This window comes from Equus asinus, chromosome 10 (assembly GCF_041296235.1).
Source record: "Equus asinus isolate D_3611 breed Donkey chromosome 10, EquAss-T2T_v2, whole genome shotgun sequence".
In the NCBI taxonomy this organism is placed as follows: Eukaryota; Metazoa; Chordata; class Mammalia; order Perissodactyla; family Equidae; genus Equus; species Equus asinus.
This window is the reverse complement of record NC_091799.1, coordinates 52,460,984-52,483,696: the sequence shown is the minus strand read 5'-3', so window position 1 is coordinate 52,483,696 and position 22,713 is coordinate 52,460,984. Positions and strand designations below refer to the sequence as shown.

Sequence of the window (22,713 nt, the reverse complement as noted above, 5' to 3'; positions counted from 1 at the left end):
CAAGCAGACTTCAGCAATACATCAAAAGGATCATACATCATGATCAGGTGGGATTCATACCAGGGACACAGGGATGGTTCAACATCTGCAAATCAATCAATGGGATACACCACATCAACAAACTGAGGAATAAAAACCACATGATCATCTCAATAGATGCAGAGAAAGCATTTGACAAGATCCAACTGCCGATTATGATAGAAACTCTTAGCAAAATGGGGATACAAGGAAATGACCTCAACATAATAAAGGCCATATGTGGCAAACCCACAGCCAACATCATACTCAATGGGCGAAAACTGAGTGCCATACCCCCGAAAACAGGAATGAGACAAGGACGCCCTCTATCACCACTCTTATACAACATAGTACTGGAGGTCCTGGCCAGAGCAATCAGGCAAGAAAAAGGAATAAAAGGAATCCAAATAGGGAAGGAAGAAGTGAAACTCTCGCTGTTTGCAGACGACATGATCTTATATATAGAAAATCCCAAAGAATCCATTGGAAAACTCTTAGAAGTAATCAACAACTACAGCAAAGTTGCAGAGTATAAAATCAATTTGCATAAATCAGTAGCATTTCTATATTCGAATAACAAACTAACAGAAAAAGAACTCAAGAACACAATACCATTCACAATCATAACAAAAAGAATAAAATACCTCAGGGTAAATTTAACTAAGGAAGTGAAGGACCTATATAATGAAAATTACAAGGCCTTTCTGAGAGAATTGGACGACAACATAAGGAGGTGGAAAGACATTCCATGCACATGCATTGGAAGAATAAACAGTTAAAATGTCCATTCTACCTAAAGCAATCTACAGATTCAACACCATCCCAATCAGAATCCCAATGACGTTCTTTACAGAATTAGAACAAAGAATCCTAAAATTCGTATGGGGCAACAAAAGACCCCGAATTTCTAAAGCAATCCTGATAAAAAAGAACAAAACGGGAGGCATCACAATCCCTGACTTCAAAATATACTACAAAGCTACAGTAATCAAAACAGCATGGCACTGGTACAAAAACAGGGGCAGAGATCAATGGAACAGAATTGAAAGCCCAGAAATAAAACCACACATCTATGGACAGCTTATCTTCGACAAAGGAGCTGAGGGCATACAATGGAGAAAAGAAAGTCTTTTCAACAAATGGTTCTGGGAAAACTGGAAAGCCGTATATAAAAGAATGAAAATTGACCATTCTTTTTCACCATTCACCAAAATAAACTCAAAGCGGATCAAAGACCTAAGGTGAGACCAGAAACCATACGGCTTCTAGAAGAAAACGTAGGCAGTATACTCTTTGACATCAGTATTGAAAGCATGTTTTCGGACACCATGTCTTCTCAGACAAGGGAAACAATAGAAGAATGGGACTTCATCAGACTAAAGAGCTTCTTCAAGGCAAGGGAAAACAGGATTGAAACAAAAAAAAAAACCCACTAACTGGGAAAAAAATATTTGCAAGTCATATATATGACAAAGGCTTAATATCCATAGTATATTAAAAAACTATCACAACTCAACAACAAAAAAGTCAAACAATCCGATCAAAAAATGGGCTGGAGACATGAACAGACATTTCTCCAAAGAAGATATATGGATGGCCAATAGGCACATGAAAAGATGCTCATCATCGCTGATCATCAGGGAAATGCAAATCAAAACTACACTAAGATATCACCTTACACCCATTAGAATGACAAAAATATCTAAAACTAATAGTAACAAATGTTGGAGAGGTTGTGGAGAAAAAGGAACCCACATGCACTGCTTGTGGGAATGCAAACTGGTGCAGCCACTATGGAAAACAGTATGGAGATTCCGCAAAAAATTAAACATAGAACTACCATACGATCCACTACTGGGTATCTATCCAAAGAGCTTGAAGTCAGCAATTCCAAAAGTCCTATGCACCCCAATGTTCACTGCAGCATTATTTACAATACCCAAGACTTGGAAGCAACCTAAGTGCCCAGCAACAGATGAATGGATAAAGAAGATGTGGTACATATATACAATGGAATACTACTCAGCTGCAAAACAGAACAAAATCATTCCATTTGCAACAACATGGATGGACCTTGAGGGAATTATGTTAAGTGAAATAAGCCAGTTAGAGAGGGATAATCTCTGTATGACTCCACTCATACGAGGAATTTAAAAATGTGGACAAAGAGAACAGATTAGTGGCTACCAGGGGAAAGGCGGGGTGGGGGTGGGCACAAAGGGTGAAGTGGTGCACCTACAACACGAAAGACAAACATTAACGTACAACTGAAATTTCACAAGATTGTAGCCTATCATTAACTCAATAAAAAGAAAACAAGAAAAACTAAAAAGGAAATGGTAATTATATGACATGACAGAGGTTTTAGCTAATGCTATGGGGCTAATCACTTTGCAATATATGTGTATTAAATCAACACATTGTACACCTCAAACTTACACAATGTCATTTGTCATTTATGTCTCAATAAAGCTGGGGGAAAAAAGAAAAGAACACACACACACAAAACAAGAGATTAGATATGATATCAAAAACATAAAATGTGGGGGGAGGGGAGTAAAAGAGTAGAGCTTTCAGAAAGAGGTCAAACTAAAGACAGCATCAACTGAATGTGGATTGATATATATGTAGATTATCATATATGAACATCATGGTAATCACAAACCAGAAACCTATAATAAATATACAAGTAAGTAAGAGAAAGGAAGCCAAACATACTACTAAGCAAAGGCATCAAACCATAAGAGAAGAGAGAAACATAGAAGAAATACTAAAATGCCCAGAAAAAAGTAACAAGATAGCAATAAATGCATATTTATCAATAGCTACTTTAAATATGAACTGAATAAATGCTCCAATCAAAAGGGTGGCCAATTGGATAAGAAAAAAACAAGACCCGTATATATGCTGCATACAAGAGACACACTTCAGACCTAAAGACACTCACAAACTGAAAGTTAAGGAATGGAAAAAGATACTCCATGCAAATGTCAAAGAAAAGGAAACTGGGGTAGCAATACTTACATCAGACAAAATAGACTTTAAAACAAACATTGTAACAAGAAACAAAGGAAGGCACTACATAATGATGAAAGGAACAACCCAACAAGAGGATATAACACTTGTAAATATCTATGCACCCAACATAGGAGCACCTAAATATATAAAGCAATTATTAACAGACATAAAGGAGAAATACACAGTAATACAATAATAGTGGAGGACTTTAACACTTCACTTACACCAATGGATAGATGATCCAAACAGCAGATCAATAAGAAATTCTTGGCCTTAAACAACACAATAGACCAGATCGACTTAGTAGAGACATATAGAACATTCCATCCAAAAGCTGCAGAATATGCATTCTTTTCAAATGCTCATGGAACATTCTCCAGGATTGATCACATATTAGGCCATAAAACAAGTCTCAATAAATTTAAGAAGATCGAAATAATACCAAGCATCATTTCTGACCACAAAGGTATGAAACTAGAAATCAACTACAACTTTTCTGAAAAAATCAGAACAGCCACAAATATTTGGAGATTAAACAAAATACTACTGAACAACGATTGGGCCAATGAAGAAATCGAAGGAGAAATACCTGGAGACAAATGAAAACCAAAATATGATATGCCAAAATTTATGGGATATGGCAAAAGTGGTTCTAAGAGGAAATTTTATTGCAATTCATGCCTACCTCAACAAACAAGAACAATTCCCAATAAACAATCTAACAGTGCACCTAAAGGAACTGGAAAAAGAAGAACAAACAAAGCCCAAAATCAGCAGAAGGATGGAAATAATAAAAATCAGAACAGAAATAAATGAAACAGAGACTAAGAAAACAAATAGAAAAAGTCAGTGAAATCAAGAGCTGGTTCTTTGAAAAGATAAACAAAATTGACAAACCTTTAGCTAGACTCACCAAGAAAAAAAGAGAGACGGCTCAAATAAATAAAATCAGAAATGAAAGAGGAGAAATTACAACAGATACCTAAGAAATACAAAAGCTTATCAGAGAATACTGCGAAAAGCTATATGCCAACAAACTGGATAATGTAGAAGAAACGGACAAATTCTTACACTCATACAACCTTCCAACTTGAACCAAGAAGAAATAGAGAATTTGAATAGACCAATCACCAATAAGGAGATTGATACAGTCGTCAAAAACCTCTCCAAAAATAAAAGTCCAGGACCAGATGGTGTCCCTGGTGAATTCCACCAAACATTCCAAGAAGACTTAGTACCTCTCCTTCTCCAACTCTTCCAAAAATTGAAGAGGAAGGGGAGCTTCCTAACTCACTCTATGAAGCCAACATTCACCTGATACCAAAACCAGACAAGGACAACACCAAAAAAGAAAATTACAGGCCAACATCACTGGTGAACATTGGTGCAAAAATCCTCAACAAAATTCTAGCAAATCAAATACACTGATACATTAAAAAGATCGTATACCATGATCAAGTGGGATTTATTCCAGGCATTCAGGGATGGTTCAACACCCACAAATCAATTAACGTGATACACCACATTAACAAAATGAAGAATAAAAATCACACAATCATCTCAATAGATGCAGAGAAAACACTTGACAAGATATAGCATCCACTTGTGATAAAAACTCTAAATAAAATAGATAGAAGGAAAATACCACAACATAATAAAGGCCATATGTGACAAACCCACGCTAATATTATTCTTAATGGAGAAAAACTGAAAGCTATCCCTCTAAGAATAGGAACCAGACAAGGATGCCCCCTGTCACCACTCTTATTTAACACAGTATTGGAAGTCCTTGCCAGAGCAATCAGGCAAGAAAAAGAAATAAAAGAGATCCAAACTGGAAAGGAAGGAGTGAAACTGTCACTATTTACAGATGACATGATTTTATATATAGAAAACACTAAAGAATCCACCAAAAAACATTTAGAAATCATAAGTAAATATGGTAACGTTGCAGGATACTAAATCAACATACAAAATCAGTTGCATTTCTATATACTAGAGAAGGGAACCCTCATACACTGCTGGTAGGAGTGAAAACTGGTGCAGCCACCATGGAAAACAGTATGGAGACTCCTCAAAAAATTAAGAATGGATCTACCATACGATCCAGCTGTTCCACTGCTGGGTATTTATCCAAAGAGGTGAAAACGCTAACGTATGAAGATATCTGCACCCCTATATTCATCGCAGCATTACTCACAATAGGCCAGACTTGGAAGAAACCTAGATGCCCATCAAGGGACGAACAGATAAAGAAGATGTGGTATATATACACAATGGAATACTACTCAGTCGTAAGAAATGATGAAATCTGGCCATTGGTAACAACATGGACGGACTTTGAGGGCATTATGCTAAGCATTATAAGTCAGAGGGAGAAGGTCAAATACCGTATGATCTCACTCATAAGTAGAAGATAGCAACAACAACAAACAAACACAGAGAGACAGAGATAGGATTAGTGTTTACCTGAGGGGAAGTGAGGAGGGAAGAGGGTGAAAGGGGAGTTTGGGCACACGTGTGTGGGCATGGATTGTAATTAGTCTTTGGTTGGGGAACGTGATGTAATCCACAAAAAATTTGAAATACATTACAATATACACCTAAAATTTATATAATGTTGCAAACCAAAGTTACAGCAATAAAATAAGAAAAAAAGAAAAGAATAGGCCAATATCCCTGATGAATAGAGATGCAAAAATCCTCAACAAAATACTAGCAAACTGAATTCAACAGCAAATTAAAAGGATCATACACCATGTGCCAGTGGTATGATCCCTGGGATGCTAGGAAGTTTCACAGTATGCAAACCAATAAATATGATACACTACTTTAACAGAATAATGGACAAATGGAACCATTTCTGTTTGCTTTCATAGACTGTTCTCCCTCCGTAGCTCTTACACCATCACTCAGGACACTGCATCATCTGTGAACGTTGGTTCTTAGTGGCTCCATCAAGTGTTGCTGTAGGGCTTCGTCAGCGATGACCACACAGGGAAGGCTTACCAGGGTATGCAGGATAATTCAAAGGATACTTTGTTTTTTGTTTGGAAATGTATGGCCTAGGCCTAGGATAACACTTCTTCCAACCATGTCATCTTTGACCTTTTAAGGATGTAATCACTTCATTCCTAGAAGATGATCTCTTTCAGTGTCGACCTTTCACACATCAGCACCAGCTGGAAGCAGAGGTGAGGGGCACATGAACAGCAGAGGGGAGTGTTCCCACTGTGAAAAGAATATCTGCTCCTCATCTGGCACAGCCTAAGACCAAAATGGGAAACCAGAAAGTCATCATATCAATTGCAGGCAAGAGTATACATCTGCCAGAAGAGCCCATTGGCATTGTAGAATGAGGGTGTCAAAAACACTGGAAGGATAGAGACATGGCTGTCCTTGGAGATGGGGCAGATAAATGGTGTGGCTCCTGGAGCTGACCTGTGGGTGATCATACTAGGGCCCAGCATCAGAGAGTGAACAAGGAAGAAGACTCCTGTCACCATCCCTTCCCCCTTTGAATAGTGTAGACTAAAGATGGCACTTGAAAATGAACACCGAAAAGCAGATGCATGAGTCCACACACAACTCATACCCCTGGGTTGGCGTTACTCCATATGTATGCTAGAGGCTTGACTTCAGCCTGTGTTCGTGTCCAGTGAACCCCCAAATCACCTCATTAGCACCTTGGCTGCCAAATCACAGTCAAACCCTTGAAAGAAATGTCATGTCAACGGGGCACAGATGCAAATCTCAGAGCTACTTGTGGCTTCAAGTCAACCCCGTGTGTGGAGTTGTGGGCCAAGGGTGGCCCAAGGAGGATATCTAAGGACCAGAGCTGGCCTGGACAGATGGCAGGCACCAAAGGGGACTTTGAAACTTTTGAGGTAGGTGCTTCCCATGACTGGGAAGGACAGGACTCATTGAGGGTGTGAGTAACCCCTCTGTAATGCATTTGCAGCCCTAGCTGATCCCAGGCACCAGAGGGGGACTTCCTTCAGGATAAACACCAAAAACTTTGGTCCCAGAGATGCAGGTGCCATGTTTAAGTGTAAGGGCAACATGGTACCCTTCAACAATGCCTATAGCCAACTTTACGCCTGCTGAGGAGGCAACAGGTAAGGTCTTCTCAATCCTGAGAACATTGTGGGAGGTGGTTATTATAATTACTTCCACTGTACAGCTGAAGGAAATGAAAGTCAAATTTCCACTATTGAATACAGCGTTATTAACTATAGTCATCATGCTGTGCCTTAGATCTCTAGACTTGTCATCTTCCGTAACTAGGATTTTGTGCCCTTTGACTAGCATCTCCCCATTTCCACCGCCTCTCTGCCCCTGGGAACCAGCATTCTACTCTGCTTCTACATATTTGATTTTTTAAACATTCCACATATAAGCGAAATCAGTTTTTTCCTTCTGTGCCAGGCTTATTTCACTTAGTATAGTGTCCTCCAGGTTCATCCATGTTGCTGCAAATGACAAGATTTCCTTCTTCTTATGGCTGAACAACATTGCAGTGTGTGTGTGTGTGTGTGTGTGTGTTGCAGGCTCTGTATCTGTTCACCTGTCAGCAGACACTTGGGTTGTTTCTGTGTGTCAGTTGCTGTGCATGGTGCCGCAGTGGACGTGGGGTGCGGGTATCCCCGTGAGACACTGATTCCATCTCCTTTGGAAATGTACCCAGAAATGGGATCGTATGCTAGTTCTATTTTTAGTTTTTTGAGGAAACTCCATACTGCTTGCCACAGGGCCTGTAAGAATTTACATTCCACCAACAGTTCACAAGGGTTTCCTTTTCTCCACATCCACCTCAACATTTGTTACCTTTTGCCTTTTTGCTAATAGCTGTCCTAACAGTGTGAGATGATATCTCATTGTGGTTTTGATTTGCATTTCTCTGATGATTAGTGATATTGAACACATTTTCATGTACTTGTTGGCCATTTGCATATCTTCTTTTGAGAACTGTCTATTCAGGTCCTTTGCCCATTTTTTAGTTAGGTTATTGGTTTGCTTGATAGTTATTTGCTTGAGTTCCTAACATATTTTGGACATTAACTGCTTATCAGGTATGTGGTTGGAAACTATTTTCTCCCATTCCATAGGGTGTCTCTTCACTGGTCCTTGTTTCCTTTTCTGTACAGAAGGTTTGTTTTTTTTTTTTTTAACAGAAGTTGGATGAATCCCACTTGTCTGTTTTTTTGGCTGCCTGTACTTTTGATGTTGTATCCAAAATGTCATTGCCCGGATAATGGCAAGAAGCTTTTTCACTATGTTTTCTTCTACTAGTTTTACAGTTGCAGGGCTTACATTGAAGTCTTTAATCACTTCTGAGTTTATTTTTGTGTAGGTGTAAGATAAGGGTCCAATTTCCTTCTTCCACATGTGGCTATTCAGTTTTCCCAACACCAGTTACTGAGAGGCTATTCTTTCCCCATTGTGTGTTCTTGGTGCCTTTGTTGAAGATCCCTTGACTATAAATGCATGGGATTATTTCTGGGCTGTGTATTCTGTTCCACTGGTCTATGTGTCTGTTTTTTTAGGGTACCATTCTGTTTGGGATACTGTAGCTTTGTAGTATAATCTGAAATCAGGCAGTGTCATGGCTCCAGCTTTGTTCCTCTTTCCCAAGATTTCTTTGGCTGTTTTGGGTCTTTCCTGGTTCCAAATGAATTTTAGGATGGTTTTTTCTATTTCTGTGAAAGATGCTTTTGGAATTTTGATTAGCATTGCACTGAATCTGTAGATCACTTTGGGGATTATGGACTTTTAACAATATTAATTTTTCCACTCTATGAGGATCGAATATCTTTCCACTTATTTGTGTCATCTTCAATTTCTTCTGTCAGTGCTTTATAGTTATCAGTGTGTAGATCTCTCCCCTCTTTGGTTAAATTTACTCCTAAGTATTTTATTCTTTTGGATGCAATTGTAAATGGGATTGTTTTCTTAATTTCTCTTTCTTATATTTCATTATGAGTATATAGAAACACAACAGATTTTGGTGTATTGATTTCATATCCTGCAACCTTACTGAATTTATTAGTTCTAACACTTTTTTGAGAGTCTTTAGGGTTTTTTATAGAGAATATCATGTCATCTGCAAATAGTAGATTTGCTTCTTGCTTTCCAATCTGGATGCCTTTTATTTACTAATTTTTCTTGCCTAATTTCTCTGGCCAGGACTTGAGTAAAAGTGGTAAGAGTGGGCGTCTTTGTCCTTCCTGATCCTAGAGGGATAGCTTTCAGCTTTTCTCTGTTGAGTGTGACGTTAGCTGTGGGCTTAGATGTGTGAGATATGCTTCCTCTATACTCGCTTTGTTGAGAGTTTTTACCATGGATGTTGAATTTTTTCAAATGCTTTTTCTCTATCTACTGAGATCATAAGATTTTTATCCTCCCTTGTGTTAATGTGGTGCATCACATTGAGTGATTTGTGGATGTTGAATCATCCTTGCATCCCTGGAACAAATTCCACTTGATCATGGTGTATTGTCTTTTTAATGTATTGTTGAAGTCAGTTTGCTAGTATTTTGTTGAGGATTTATGCATCTATGTTCATCAGGGATATTGGCCTTTAATTTTCTTTTCTTGTGACATCCTTGTCTGGTTTTGGTATCATGATAATCCTGGCCTTGTAAAATGAGGTTGGAAGAGTTCCTTCCTCTTCTATATTTTGAAAGAATTTGAGAAGGACTGTTATTAATTCTTCTTTGAGTATTTGGTAGAATTCCCCAGTGACGCCATCTGGCCCTGGGCTTTTGTATGTTTGGAGTTTTTATTATTATTATTATTACTGATTCAATATCCTTACTAGTAATCAGTCTGTTCAGATTTTCTGTTTCTTCATGATTCAGTCTTGGTAAGTTGTATATTTCTGGGAATTTATCCACTTCTTCTAGGTTGTCCAATTTGTTGGCATATAATTGTTCATAGCAGTCTCTTATGACCTTTTGTATTTCTGTGGTATCAGTTGTAACATCATCTCTTTCATTTTTTATTTCATTTATTTGAGTTTTCTCTCTTTTTTTCATGGTGAGTATAGCTAAAGGTCTGTCAATTTTGTTTATCTTTTCAAAGAATCAGCTCTTAGTTTCATTGACTTTTTCCATTGTCTTTTTACTCACTATTTCATTTATTTCTGCTCTAATCTTTACTTCCTTCCTTCTACTAACTTTGGGCTTTGTTCTTCTTTTTCTAGTTTCTTGACTTGTAAAGTTAGGTCGTATATTTGTTATTTTTCTTGTTTTCGGAGGTAGGCATTTCTTGCTAGGTACTTCCCTCTTAGAACTGCTTTTCATGCATCTCATAAGTTTTGGTATGTTGTATTGCCATTTTCATTTTTCTCAAGGTGTTTTTGAACTCTTTGTTGACCCATTTGTTGTTCAGTATCATATCATTTAGTCTCCACATATTTGTGAGTTTTTCAATTTCCTCCTTGTAATTGATTTCTAGTTTCATACTGTCATGATTGGAAACGATGCTTGATGTGACTTCAGTCTTCTCAAATTGGTTAAGACCTGTTTTGTGGCCTAACATATGATCTGTCCTGGAGAATGTTCTACGTGCTCTTGAGAAGAATGTGTGCTCTGTTGCTTTTGAATGGAATGTTCTGTATCTGTCTAAGTCCATCTCGTCTAAAGTGTCGCTTAAAGCAGATGTTTTCTTATTGATTTTCTGTCTAAGTGATCTATCCATTGATGTAAGTGTTATATTAAAGTCCCCTGCTGTTATTGTACTACTGTCTATTTCTCCCTTTAGGCCATTAGTATATGCTTTATATATTCAGATGCTCCTATATTGGGTGCGTAAATATTTATAAATGTTACAGCCTTTGGTTGGATTGACTCCTTTATCATTATTTAGTGCCCTTTTTGTCTCTTATTATAGTCTTTGTTTTAAAGTCTATTTTGTCCTTTCTTTTGGTTCCCATTTGCGTGGAAAATCTTCTTTTATCCCTTCACTTTCAATCTTTGTGTCTTCTTACATCTGAAGTTAGTCTCTTGTAGGCAGCATATACCTAGGTCTTGTTTTTTTTAATCTATTCAGCCACTCTATGACTTTTGATTGGAGAATTTAGTGCACTTACCTTTAAAGTAATTACAGATAGATATGTACTTATTGCCATTTTGTTAACTGTTCTCTGGCCATTTTGGAGGTCCTATGTTCCTTTCTTCTTCTCTTTGTTTTCTGGTGATTTTGTAATTTCTGTGTTCTTTTCTTCTTGTCTTGCTTTCTTCCTTGGTAGTTTGATGACTTTATTTAGTTTTATGCCTAGATTACTTTCTCATGATCTCTTATGTATCTACTATAGGTTTATCCTTGGTGGGTTACCATGAGGCTTACATATGACCACTTATATTTATAACAGTCTATTTTAAGTTAATGCCTTAATTTTGAATGCATTCTGAAACTTTGCACTTTTACTCCCCCCCCCCATGTTGTATGTTTTTGATGTCACCTTTTACATCTTTTCATCTTGTGTGTTCCTTAACTAATTATTGTGGTTACAATTATATTTACTACTTTTGTCTTTTAAACTCCATGTACATGATTAATCTACTGCCTTTAGTATATATTTACCTTTACACAGTGAGATTTACACTTTCACATGTTTTCTTGTTACTAATTATTGTGCTTTCTTTTCAGCTTAAAGAAATCCTTTTACCTTTCTTCTAAGGCTGGTACAGTGCTGGTGGACTCCTTTAGTTTTTGCTTGTCTGGAAAACTCTTTCTCTCTCCTTCAATTCTGAATTATAAATTTGCTGCATAGAATATTCTTGGTCGGAAATTTCTTCTTTAAGCACTTTGAATATAGTGTGCCACTTCCTTATGGCCTGCAAAGTTTCTGCTAAAAAATCGACTGATCTTTTTATGTCTTATGAAGTTCCCTTTTATATACCAAGTTGTGTTTCTCCTGCTGCTTTTAGGAGTCTCTCTGTCTTTAATTTTTGACATTTTGATATAAGGTCTCTTGGTGTGGTCTCTTTAGGGTCATCTTATTTGGAACTCTCTGGGCTTCCTTGATCTGGATGTTTGTTTCCTTCCCCTGGTTAGGGAAGTTGTCAGCCATTATTTCCTCAAATAAATTTCCTAACCTTTCTCTTCTCCTTCTGGGGCTCCTATGCTTTCTGCATTAGTCTGCTTAATGTTGTCCCATAAATCCCTTAGCTATCCTCACATTTTTCATTCTTTTTTCTTCTTGCTGCTTGGTTGGGAGAGTTCCAGTGCCCTGTCTTCAAGTTCGCTGATCCTGTCTTCTGCTTCACCTAGTCTGCTATCGAATCCTCCTCGTGTATTTTTAGTGCAATTATTGTATTCTTCAGTTCTGTGACTTCTGCTTGGAACTTTCTTATATTTTCTGTCTTCGTTGATGTTCCCACTGTTTTCATGCATTCTCCTCCCAAATTCAGTGAGCATCTTTATGATTTTTACTTTGAACTCTTTATTATGGAAATTATTTATCTCCATTTCATTAAGGTATTTTTCTGAGATTTTGCTTTTTTCTTGGTTTGGGACATATTCCTTTTTCCCTTCATTTTGCTTAACTCTCTGTGCTGGTTTCTAAGCATTACATGAAACAGCCACCTCTCCCAGTCTTGAAGGTTGGCCTCATGTAGGAGATGTTCAACTCTGCCCCAGCTTCTAGCTCTAGGTTGTCTCTCAGACCTTTGTTATTGTCTAGGAAGCCTATTTGATTTTTAATAGGTCCCAGGAGTTGAGGGTGTGCCAAGACCAGTCACTGTCCCAAAGGGGAGCATCTCAGCCAGTGCCTAGACTCAGGCTGATTGGAAACCAGACCACCAGGCAGCAGCTTCTAAAGAATGCAAATGTGTACATTCCTGTGGGACTACAAGCGTAAGCCCCACTGGCACCCAGAGCCAGTCAGTCTGGAGGCGTCCCCTGGGCAGCAGTCCCACAACCTGAGGGTCTAGATGAGTGTACAAGCTTCTTTCTGGGAGATACTGGTGAGATTTAGCAAGATTGAGGGAGAGTTCAATGATGGCATCCCCAGCCCATGTTCCATGAGGGCACTTACGTGGCCTCTAGATGTTTGCCAGACCTGAAGACTGCCTCGCAGACTGAAGTTCCAGGACGAGCAAGGAGGCCTCTTTCACAGAAAGGCTTTGTGCTTTCACTCTGCTGTCTGTGCAGTGTCCTGGGGGTGGTAGTCTGCCGAGAACTGTCTCTCCTATTGTTACAGTCTTGCGGGACCCAGGAATGCAAGTTCCCTGGCCACCAGAGCCAGGAAATCAAGGGGTATCCCCCGGGCAGCTGAATAAAACCAAGGCTCCAGGCATAAAAACCAGAGCATGAGATGTGTGTAGAAGCCCCCGTCTGGGAGCTATGGATGCTCGGGAGCATGGCAGACATAGAGTGCAAAGACAGCACTTGCTGATGGAAGGGGGAAAGAAGGAAGAAAAAATGAAAAAGAAAAGAAAAAAAGGGAAATGAAAAGTCAAAAAAGATTGCAGCCACCAGCTTTGGTGAGGCAGAGGAGAGCAGGAAGAAGAAGATGGCACACGCTAGCCTCTGACCCGAGAGCATCCTAGAGGCCCCCGCCCCTCAGACCAACGCGTTCACATTAGGAAATGAGTCTCTTTCACATAAAGGATGGGCACTTCTCAAAGGGCTGCTTCTGCACTGGGCCCTGGAGCCTGCGAGTCTGCACACAGGCCCTTCAAGAGCAGATCCTCAGTTCACATCAGCCCCATGAGTCTAGTGAGCATGAGCCACATTGGTCTTCAAGCCAGAGGTTTTAGGGGCTCATCTCTCAGGTGCTGGTCTGAAGGGCTTGGGTGCCTGATGTGGGATGAAAATCCTTCGCTCCTCAGAGAGAAGCTCCAGGTTTGAGTTCACTCCTGGTTTGGGCTGCTACACAGCAGAGAGAAGTGTGTGGGGAGGTTGTGTCTCAGTCTTTCCCACCTGCTTGGCTGTGGCTTCCCTGTCATTGGCCTGATGTGAAGGGGTTGCTCTGCCAGGTTTTAGCACTGACTCCACAGGTTTAAGGGCTCAGTCCCACAAGACAGCCCCCTTGAGACACCAGTGGCAGGTATTGGGGGCCCAGGGTACCCACACTGCTGTCTGACTTGGTTTCACAGAATGGGGTTCCCATAACCCTCCCTGTTGAGGTTGGACACTTTGCTAGAATGATTCACAGAAGTCAGGAAAGCGGTTTAGTTACTGTTGCCAGTTTATTGTAGAGGAAACCACTCAGGAATAGCCAGTCAGAAGAGATGCTTAGGGCAAGGTATGTGGGAAGGGGCATGGAACTCCCCTGCCCTCTCCAGGTGCACCACCCTCCCAGCGCCTCAATGTGCTCACAACCCAGAAGCTCTCCGAATCCTGGGGTCTAGGGAGACTTGTGGGGAGCTCACTACCCAGGCATGATTGATCGAATCATGTGGCATTGGTGATGAGCTCGACCTCCAGCCCCTCTCCCCTCCCCAGAGGTCCTGGGTGTGGGGCTGAAAGTTCCAAGTCTGAATCTGCCTGGGTATCTCAGGTGCTGCCCTCATCCTGAAGCTACCCATGGGCTCCCATCCGTCAGTCATCTCGTCAGCATGGAAGACACTCATCACTCCTGTGATTCCAAGGAATTTAGGAGCTGAGTGTCAAGAACCAGGGACAAAGAGCTGAGACCAAACATTTACGTTTTCGTATATCACAGGGAGCCATGTGCTCATGTCAGACTGTCTGGCTTGGATGGCAGGACTGCAGGGACAGGCTAGAACCTGACCGAGAACAGAGGCGGGGCTGCTGCTTTGTCCAGAAGACACTGAGCACACCTATTGCCCAAGAGAATCCTCTCTCCAAGACCAGCTCCAAATTGCCCTTATCCTGGGAAGCCTCAGCTGTCCTCACCCAAGGCACAGCCCTGGATTCCAACTCTGGTTCCTCCAGCTCCCACCTTCCCTCTGACTCTAGCCAGACCCCCAAGGAGTTGAGGCATCTGTACGCAGCCCTGTCTCCCCAAGACTGGGAGCTCCTCAGCCCTCAGCTGGGGCTGGGGCCTCTCTGGGCAGAGAGACATGGCAGGGGGCCCTTGCTGTGTGTGCAGAGCTGGAGGTTCAGTGCAGGCTGCAGGGCCCCAAAGGCCCACTGAGGTCCCTCCTGGCCTCTCCAGACCCTGTGGACAGATCCTCTAGGTTGGTATCCTGGAGAGGCCCTGGGGAGCAGCCTGCTGGGAAGGCTGCAGCAGGGATAAAGCACACGGCATCAGCCGGAGGAGCCCCGAGGCCTGACCCACACCTGGCTGTGTGTGCTGCTCACAGCATCAAGCAGGAGAGCTTCTTCTGCCCTCCCCTGCTGGTGGCTTCATGGGAGAGGCAGCCCAGGCTGAGGAGGACCAGGACTGCGAGTGTAGGGGGGCAGTATCAGACAGCTGTGGGGAGTGCTGCCTAGGGCTGGACGTGGGGTCAGGGCCAGGAAAAAGCATCTTAAAAGAGAATTTTAGCCTTGGGAGGGATCTTCTTGGGTTACCTATTCTGGATCCCTGCTTCTCACCCAGCCTAGATGCCCTTTGTAGCTCCTAGGTCACCCTTGTCATTTTTGGGTGATTCTGACCCCTACGGATTATTTGTACATGTCTGGAGACACGTTTGGTTGTTTCACTCACGGGGAGGGAGGGGATGCTACTGGCCTTGGTGGACTGGGGCCGGGGAAGCTGCTAAACGTTGTACAATCCTGTAATAGTGTGGTCCATTTTTCCTTTCATTGAATCAATGTGGATACATTATTATTAATTAAAATCCATATTTTTCAGTAGATTTCTTTCTTGTGTTGTTCATTCTATGGGTTTTTTCTTTTTCAAATATTGGCATCTGAGCTAACAACTGTTGCCTATCTTTTTTTTTCTTCTCCTCTCAAAAGCCCCCCAGTACATAGTTGTATATTCTAGTTGCAAGAGCCTCTGGTTATGCAGTGTGGTTCCCCTCCTCAACATGCCCTGATGAGCAGGGCCATGTTTGTGCCCAGGATCCGAACCAGTGAAACCCTGGGCTGCTGAAATGGAGTGCGAGAACAGCCACTCATTCACGGGGCCGGCCCCAGGTCCTATGTGTTTTGACAGAGGAATAATGACATGTATGCGCTGTTACAGCATCATACAGAATAGTTTCATGTGCTATGTCCTTAATGTGCCCAAATGGAATTATGCCAGAGAGTTTTTCCTGTGTTGCTTTATTCACTCAATATTATATTAAAGACTCATTCACCCTGCTCTGTGTATATCTAGTTCCTGCCTGGGGCTCCAGGGTTTGCATCCAACACATCTTACCTGCCCTCTCCCCAGTTGTGGACACGCAGGCTTGTCCCATTCCCCCGCTAAAGCAGCGCAGCAAGGAACATCCTCTTACATGTTCCCTTATAAATAGGTGTAAGAAATGAGATAGGTACTCAGGAGCAAAGTGACAGGGGTACTGAGCATGTCTATTCTTAATTTTCATCATTCTACATCCCACCAGCAGTGTTACAGGTTCTTTCTTCCCGTAGCCCGTCAACACTGGACACTCTCTCTTTTGGGGAATTGGATAAGTATACCTTGAAATTCCATCCCTGTTTCTTTCTTTCTCTCTCTTTCTTGCTCTTTTCTTCCCTTTTTCAAGCATACTTATATATGCCTTGACAACTCCTTTTGTGAAATATTTGCTCATTACCCTTGCTCATTTCTGTATTGAGGTTCCTACTTCTTCCTGATATAATGATTTCACGTTTATGCTAGATGGTGTGCCCTTGTCAGCTTCAGGCAATGCAAATGATTTTTCCCAACTCTCCATCTGCCTGTCAACTTTATCAAAAGTCTCTTTCAGTGAACATAAATCCTTAATGTGGGTGTGGCATATCATTTTAGTATCATCTATCATTTGTGCTTTTAGAGTTTTTCTTAAGAAATCCTTTTCCACTGCTACATCAACAAAATTGTTTTTCTAAACTTTCTCCTGTTAACTTTATAGTTCATATTTCATATTTATGTCTTGACCCACGTGCATTACATCTCTGGATGTGGTCTTCGGCAGAAAAATCTGATTTACTTTGCTTCACAAAACGATCAGTTTTCCCACCATAAACTAGTAAAAATCCATCGTTTCCATTTGGTTTCTGCTGCCACCTTTATCGTAGATTAGATTTTGATAATTCAGGCATATTTCTTTGAGAAATTCAATCAATTTAATCAGCGTCATTGTATGTTCCAGATTCACATTGTTCAAAATGACTCTGACTCCATAATGTGCTTCAATACCTAGGACGGCTTATCTCTGCTGTTTACTGTATTTTTAGAAAATTAGTATAGCTTTGCACTGAGTTTTACTTTTCAGAAGGAAATTTAGCATAATGTTAAATTGATAGTCGATTCATGGGAATTGGAAATGCAATTTCACCAATGATATAATTAGGAGGAGAACTGACATCATAACCATACAAGCTCATCCCCTCCAAGAGTGTAGACGGGATTCCATGTATTCAAATCATCTACATTTTTATTAGTGGTTAAAATTTCTCTCTTTGGAGGTGTTGCATGTTTTGGGTTAATTATTAGATATCTTGTAACAGAGGATTTCAAAGTGCCATACGAGGAACCCTGGGGTCCATGAGGTCCTCAGTTTTCCAACTGCATGTGGGGATGTGTTTGCCATATGCTTCAACTAAAACAGTGTGTGCCACAGACTGATGAAGATGCAGATGCGAGTGCCAGCTTGTCTCCCCTCAAGTCAGACATTAGGTGTATTTGCAAAAATGTAAAACCAGGCCACTCTCCTCACTACTTGTGTTTTGAGAAATGTAATTACTTTCCTAACAACATGTTACTTGGATTAACATGAAGTGCTGTATTATCATTCTTTTAAATATACTAATCACTAAATATTTTTAAAGATTCTCAGCTTTAACATCTAATATGATAAAAATTGATAGAGTCCTTGAAGGCCTCTGCCTGTTCAATGTAAAGGAATCCTGAGACCAAAATGCTTGAGAGCTGTTTCTTCATAGTTTGTGTCACTATGGGAAATGTCACCACACTTCTTACTTAAATTCTATATTTGATTGAATATGCCTGGTGACAACATGAGGAACACTCTGAGTTTTGTAAACAGATTCACCTTTGGCTGCGTTGTGTCCTCCTGTTGTTTTCTGTATCCCGTCCTGACGCTTGGATCTTCTCCGGGTAGACGACCACGTTTCTTCCCTTCCCATCCTGACGCCCCTTCTTTTCCTCTCCTTACAGCCCAGCCCATGATGGCCAGTTCCATGCTGAAGAACAGCAGAGACAGTGAGTAGCCGGGGCCTGTGCCTGATCCTAAGACACTGCATCTAGTTTCCCCGTTTAGTACAGGATTTGCTAATTTTGTAGTACGTATTCCTTATCTAGCTAAGAAAGACCCCTTCGATTTCATGCAGTGAAGAGACTTTTCATAAAACCATGAATAGGAGTTGAATTTTACAATCATCCTGGCTGATTGAAATAATTATATGAGTTTTCTTTTTTACTTTATTTATATGATGAGTCACATGACAAGTTTTCTGATGTCCAACCATCCTTCTCGTTCATGGGATCTTGCCACACCACTTGATCACAATATACTGTTTTTCATAAACCGTTGCATTTGACTAGGTTATGTCTTATGATGGATTTTAAAATCCATACGGATAGGGGAAACGCAAATGTCTGCTCTTACAAACATTCTACCTGGCTTTAGAATCGAGATTGCATTAACCTGAGGAAATGAGTGCAGTCAATTATATACATATTTTTCTGTTTTTTGAAGAACGTGTATAAGGTTCAGGTTGTTCCTTATAGTTTAGGAGAGCTCACCTGCAAACTCACTGGGGCCAACGGTATTAGGCAGGGACAGTCCTTGACAAAACTTCTCAACTTCTTTAAAACTTATTTCCACATCCAGGGCCCCTAGTTTTTCCTGCACCAGTTTTGGAATTGTATATTTTCTAAGAATTTATTTATTTCATCTATAGATTCAAATTTGTCACATTATATTTTTAGTCATTTTAAAAATATCCATTATTTTTGTTATTTCCCAGTGTTAATTTTGTGTTTTGTTACTGGCATCTTCTCCTTTTTTCTATCTAACTAATTTTTTCCAATAACCTGATATTCGTTTTATTAGCATGATATTTTCTTGATTTCATTTCCTGATAAATATATTTAAAGGTGTATATTTCCGAAATAAGACTATTTTGGATTAAAAATTTGACATTCAATGCTTAATTTATTTAATTAAGGTATTTCTGAATTTTTTTGATTTACTGTCGAAACATTAGATTATTTAACAGTAAATTTAGCTTCCAAACAGAAGAGATTTGGAAAGCTATTCCTTCTCCATAATTTCTATTGTTAGTGTATTACAATCTAAATAATATTTAACTTTGCCAATGATGGGCAATGTGTTTATGTCCTAATAGCGTCGATTTTTGTAAAAGTCCTCTCTGTGTTTGAAAACAATGTTTAATCACTTTTTTGGAAGAGTCTAAATATACCCAATAGCTAATGTCTCAATATTATTAATTGCATTCTTGCTAATAATCCACAAATCGCATTTCTAAAATCTGTTAAAATATCTAACTATAATTTATCTATCTATTATTGATTTAGCTGTTTCTATTTATATCTCTTTCATTGATGTTGTGTTGTTTAATTATTACCTAATATTCCAGGATGTATTGCTTCATAGATTAATGATATTTATGCTGCTCACTAAGATGTTCTAACATTTATAAAATATCATTTCTTTATCACTTGGTGTATGTGTGTAATTGTTGAATTTTAGCATGCATGTAAATACTGAGAATATTTTGCTTCCCACCCAAAATAACAAGAATATGCTTAATGATTTAATAATAATAATTTCTTAATATTTTCACATCTAACCATTCATTCATACCATGATCAAAGTTTTCTCTGTTGCCATAAAAATGCTTTATGTTGTAGATGGTTTATCTACATCAGGACCCAATCTAGCACAGTTTATTGCATCTTCTTGTTACGTCACTAGAATTTCTCTTCATCCTTTTCATCACCTGGTTCAGTGATGAGACCAGACCAGTTTCTGTGGAAGGTTCTGCCTTCTGAATTTGTCTGATTGACTCCCCATGGTACCATGTAGTTTGACCCTCCATCCTCTGTACAACGATCATTCTTTCATGATCAGCTTTGGCCAATGGGCACATTTTCAACCTGGTTCCTGTATCCTCTTAACATTAGCCCATTACTCAAGGAAAGTTCCAATTCACAATGGCGGACACGTCCTAGGCTTTCTTTCGTAATCAGACCATTTCTCCAGGTTTCCTGGTTCCTTTTAGTGACTAGTCATAATGGAGACATTATGATTCTTGTTTCCTTAAATCCATTTTGTCTGTTATCAAGATTGCTGAATCAACTTTCACTTAGTATATTTGCCTGGCATATAGTCATCCATCCTTCTCTTTACAGTCTATTCCGTTCCTTCAGAAGAGCAAAGACAAATACAAAATAAGATGGCAGATATACGTACCAATAAAATAGTATTAAAACAAGCATAAATGAGTTAATCAGTTAAAAGAAAAAGATTCTGAGAGAAAAAAGATTTTTTTAAGCCCAAGACCCAAATATATGTTTTCCAAACAGGCACAACATTCGAGAGAATACAACTCTGACCAATTCTGCTTGTCTTTAATAATTACAATATGGGATCTTTTATTTCTTTTAGTGACTGCTAGTAAAACCCAGTAGTCACACTATGTCTTACGCATGTATTATGCTGATCTCATTCTATCTTTATCCCTGTGTTGATGGTAAGGACTATTATGATTTACTCCTTGCTATGTATGAAGATTGTGAGACCCAGAAAAGTTAAGCCAATTGTTCAACAGTATAAAGTTCTTAAATTGCCATCAAATCTCAGTTCGAGTTTATGTTTTAATCACCTGCTTCATTCTGTTTCTGATCTGAACACATGCAGCATCTTTGACTGGTCAGAACTGGAGCACGGTGACTGAATTCATCCTCCTTGGCTTCTCCACCTTCCCCCAGCATCTCCTGCCCATCTTCTTCTTCCTGTACCTGCTGATGTACCTGTTCACACTGCTGGGGAACCTGCTCATCATGGCCACCATCTGGAGCGAGCGCAGCCTCCACACGCCCATGTACCTCTTCCTGTGTGCCCTCCATCTCTGAGATTCTGTTCACTGTGCCTTCAGCCCTCGCATGCTGGTGGACATGCTCTCCACCCATCACTCCATCACCTTTGTGGCCTGTGCCAGCCAGATGTTCTTCTCCTTCACGTTTGGCTTCACCCACTCCTTCCTGCTCATGATCATGGGCTATGACCGCTACATGGCCATTTGTCACCCTGTGAGCTACAATGTGCTCATGGGCACCCAAGGCTGTGCGAGTCTCGTGTTCTGGTCCTGGGCTGGTGGCTCAGTCATGGGGATGATGGTGACTTTGATAGTTTTTCACCTCAACTTCTGTGGGTCTAATATGATCTACCATTTTGCCTGCCACGTGCTTCCCCTCTTGAAGTTGTCCTGTGGGAGGGAGACATCCTCTGTCACCTTGGGTGTGATCCTGGTGTGTGTCACGGCTCTGTTGGGCTGTTTGTTCCTCATCTTCCTCTCCTATGTCTTCACTGTGGCCGCCATCTTGAGGATCCCCTCTGCTGAGGGCCGGCACAAGACCTTCTCCACATGTGTGTCCCACCTCACTGTGGTGGTCGTGCACTACGGTTTTGCCTCCATCATCTACCTCAAGCCCAAGGGCCCTCATTCTATGGACAGTAACACCCTGATGGCCACCACCTATACAGTCTTCACGCCCTTTCTTAGCCCAATCATTTTCAGCCTCAGGAATAGGGAGCTGAAGAATGCCATAAAAAAATGCGTCTGCAGAAAAGTCTGTCTTGTGAGCTCCTGACAAACAGTTTGGGGGTGAGGAACTATGATAGAAGGGCTAAGATAATGATCTGTCCCCATAAGGCTGTTGTAAGGGCTCAGGTGTATGAAAATACATACACCCCATAGGATGTCGATGAAGCTATCGATTTGTTTCTCCTCAGTTTGCTTGTCCTACTCTTGACTAGGCCTAAGCAATCGTGATCCCTTGTTTATAAACCAGAGTGATGAACTCCACCTCATTATCTGAGCCAAGACTGAGTTATCTCTCTGTAGGTAGGTGAGTGGCATCACGTGGATGTGTCTGGATACTGATGCACTTGGCCCTTCTTGAATGGACAAGCAAGAAAATACTTTATTTTCCCCCACCAAGTAAGAATAAACAATAATAATAATAATAATAAATGCCACCAGTATTGGACCTTTTCTCTGTATCAGGCATTGTATCTAGTGTTTTATTATTGTCTTTTAAATTATTAAAAATGTGCACAAGATAATAAAGTATGTGTCTCTGAGAAAATGGGTTACGGTTTGCAGTTCCTCACTGCCTGTGGGAGGGATGGATTCTACGAGAGTTTTCTTACATTGAGCCAAGTTGAGTAAAGGAATCAGAATCAATACAGAGAGAGACCGAGAGAGAAGGAAAGAGAGAGAGAGAGCAGATCAGTAGGAATAGAGTCCTTTAAATCAATCTGAATTTGAATTAGATGAAAAAGAATATCAGGCAAAATCTGGGAAAGGGAGGAAGAAGGAGAAGCAGGTTGGTAAGAGAGAAATTTTCCCCTGAGGAAG

At 40.3% G+C, this 22,713-nt stretch overlaps 1 pseudogene; it reads left to right on the top strand.

The window, feature by feature from the left end:
- The first annotated feature begins 7,114 nt into the window (after positions 1-7,114).
- LOC123289575 (olfactory receptor 10H3-like) lies at positions 7,115-21,943 on the top strand (annotated as a pseudogene).
- Positions 21,944-22,713: the final 770 nt, after the last annotated feature.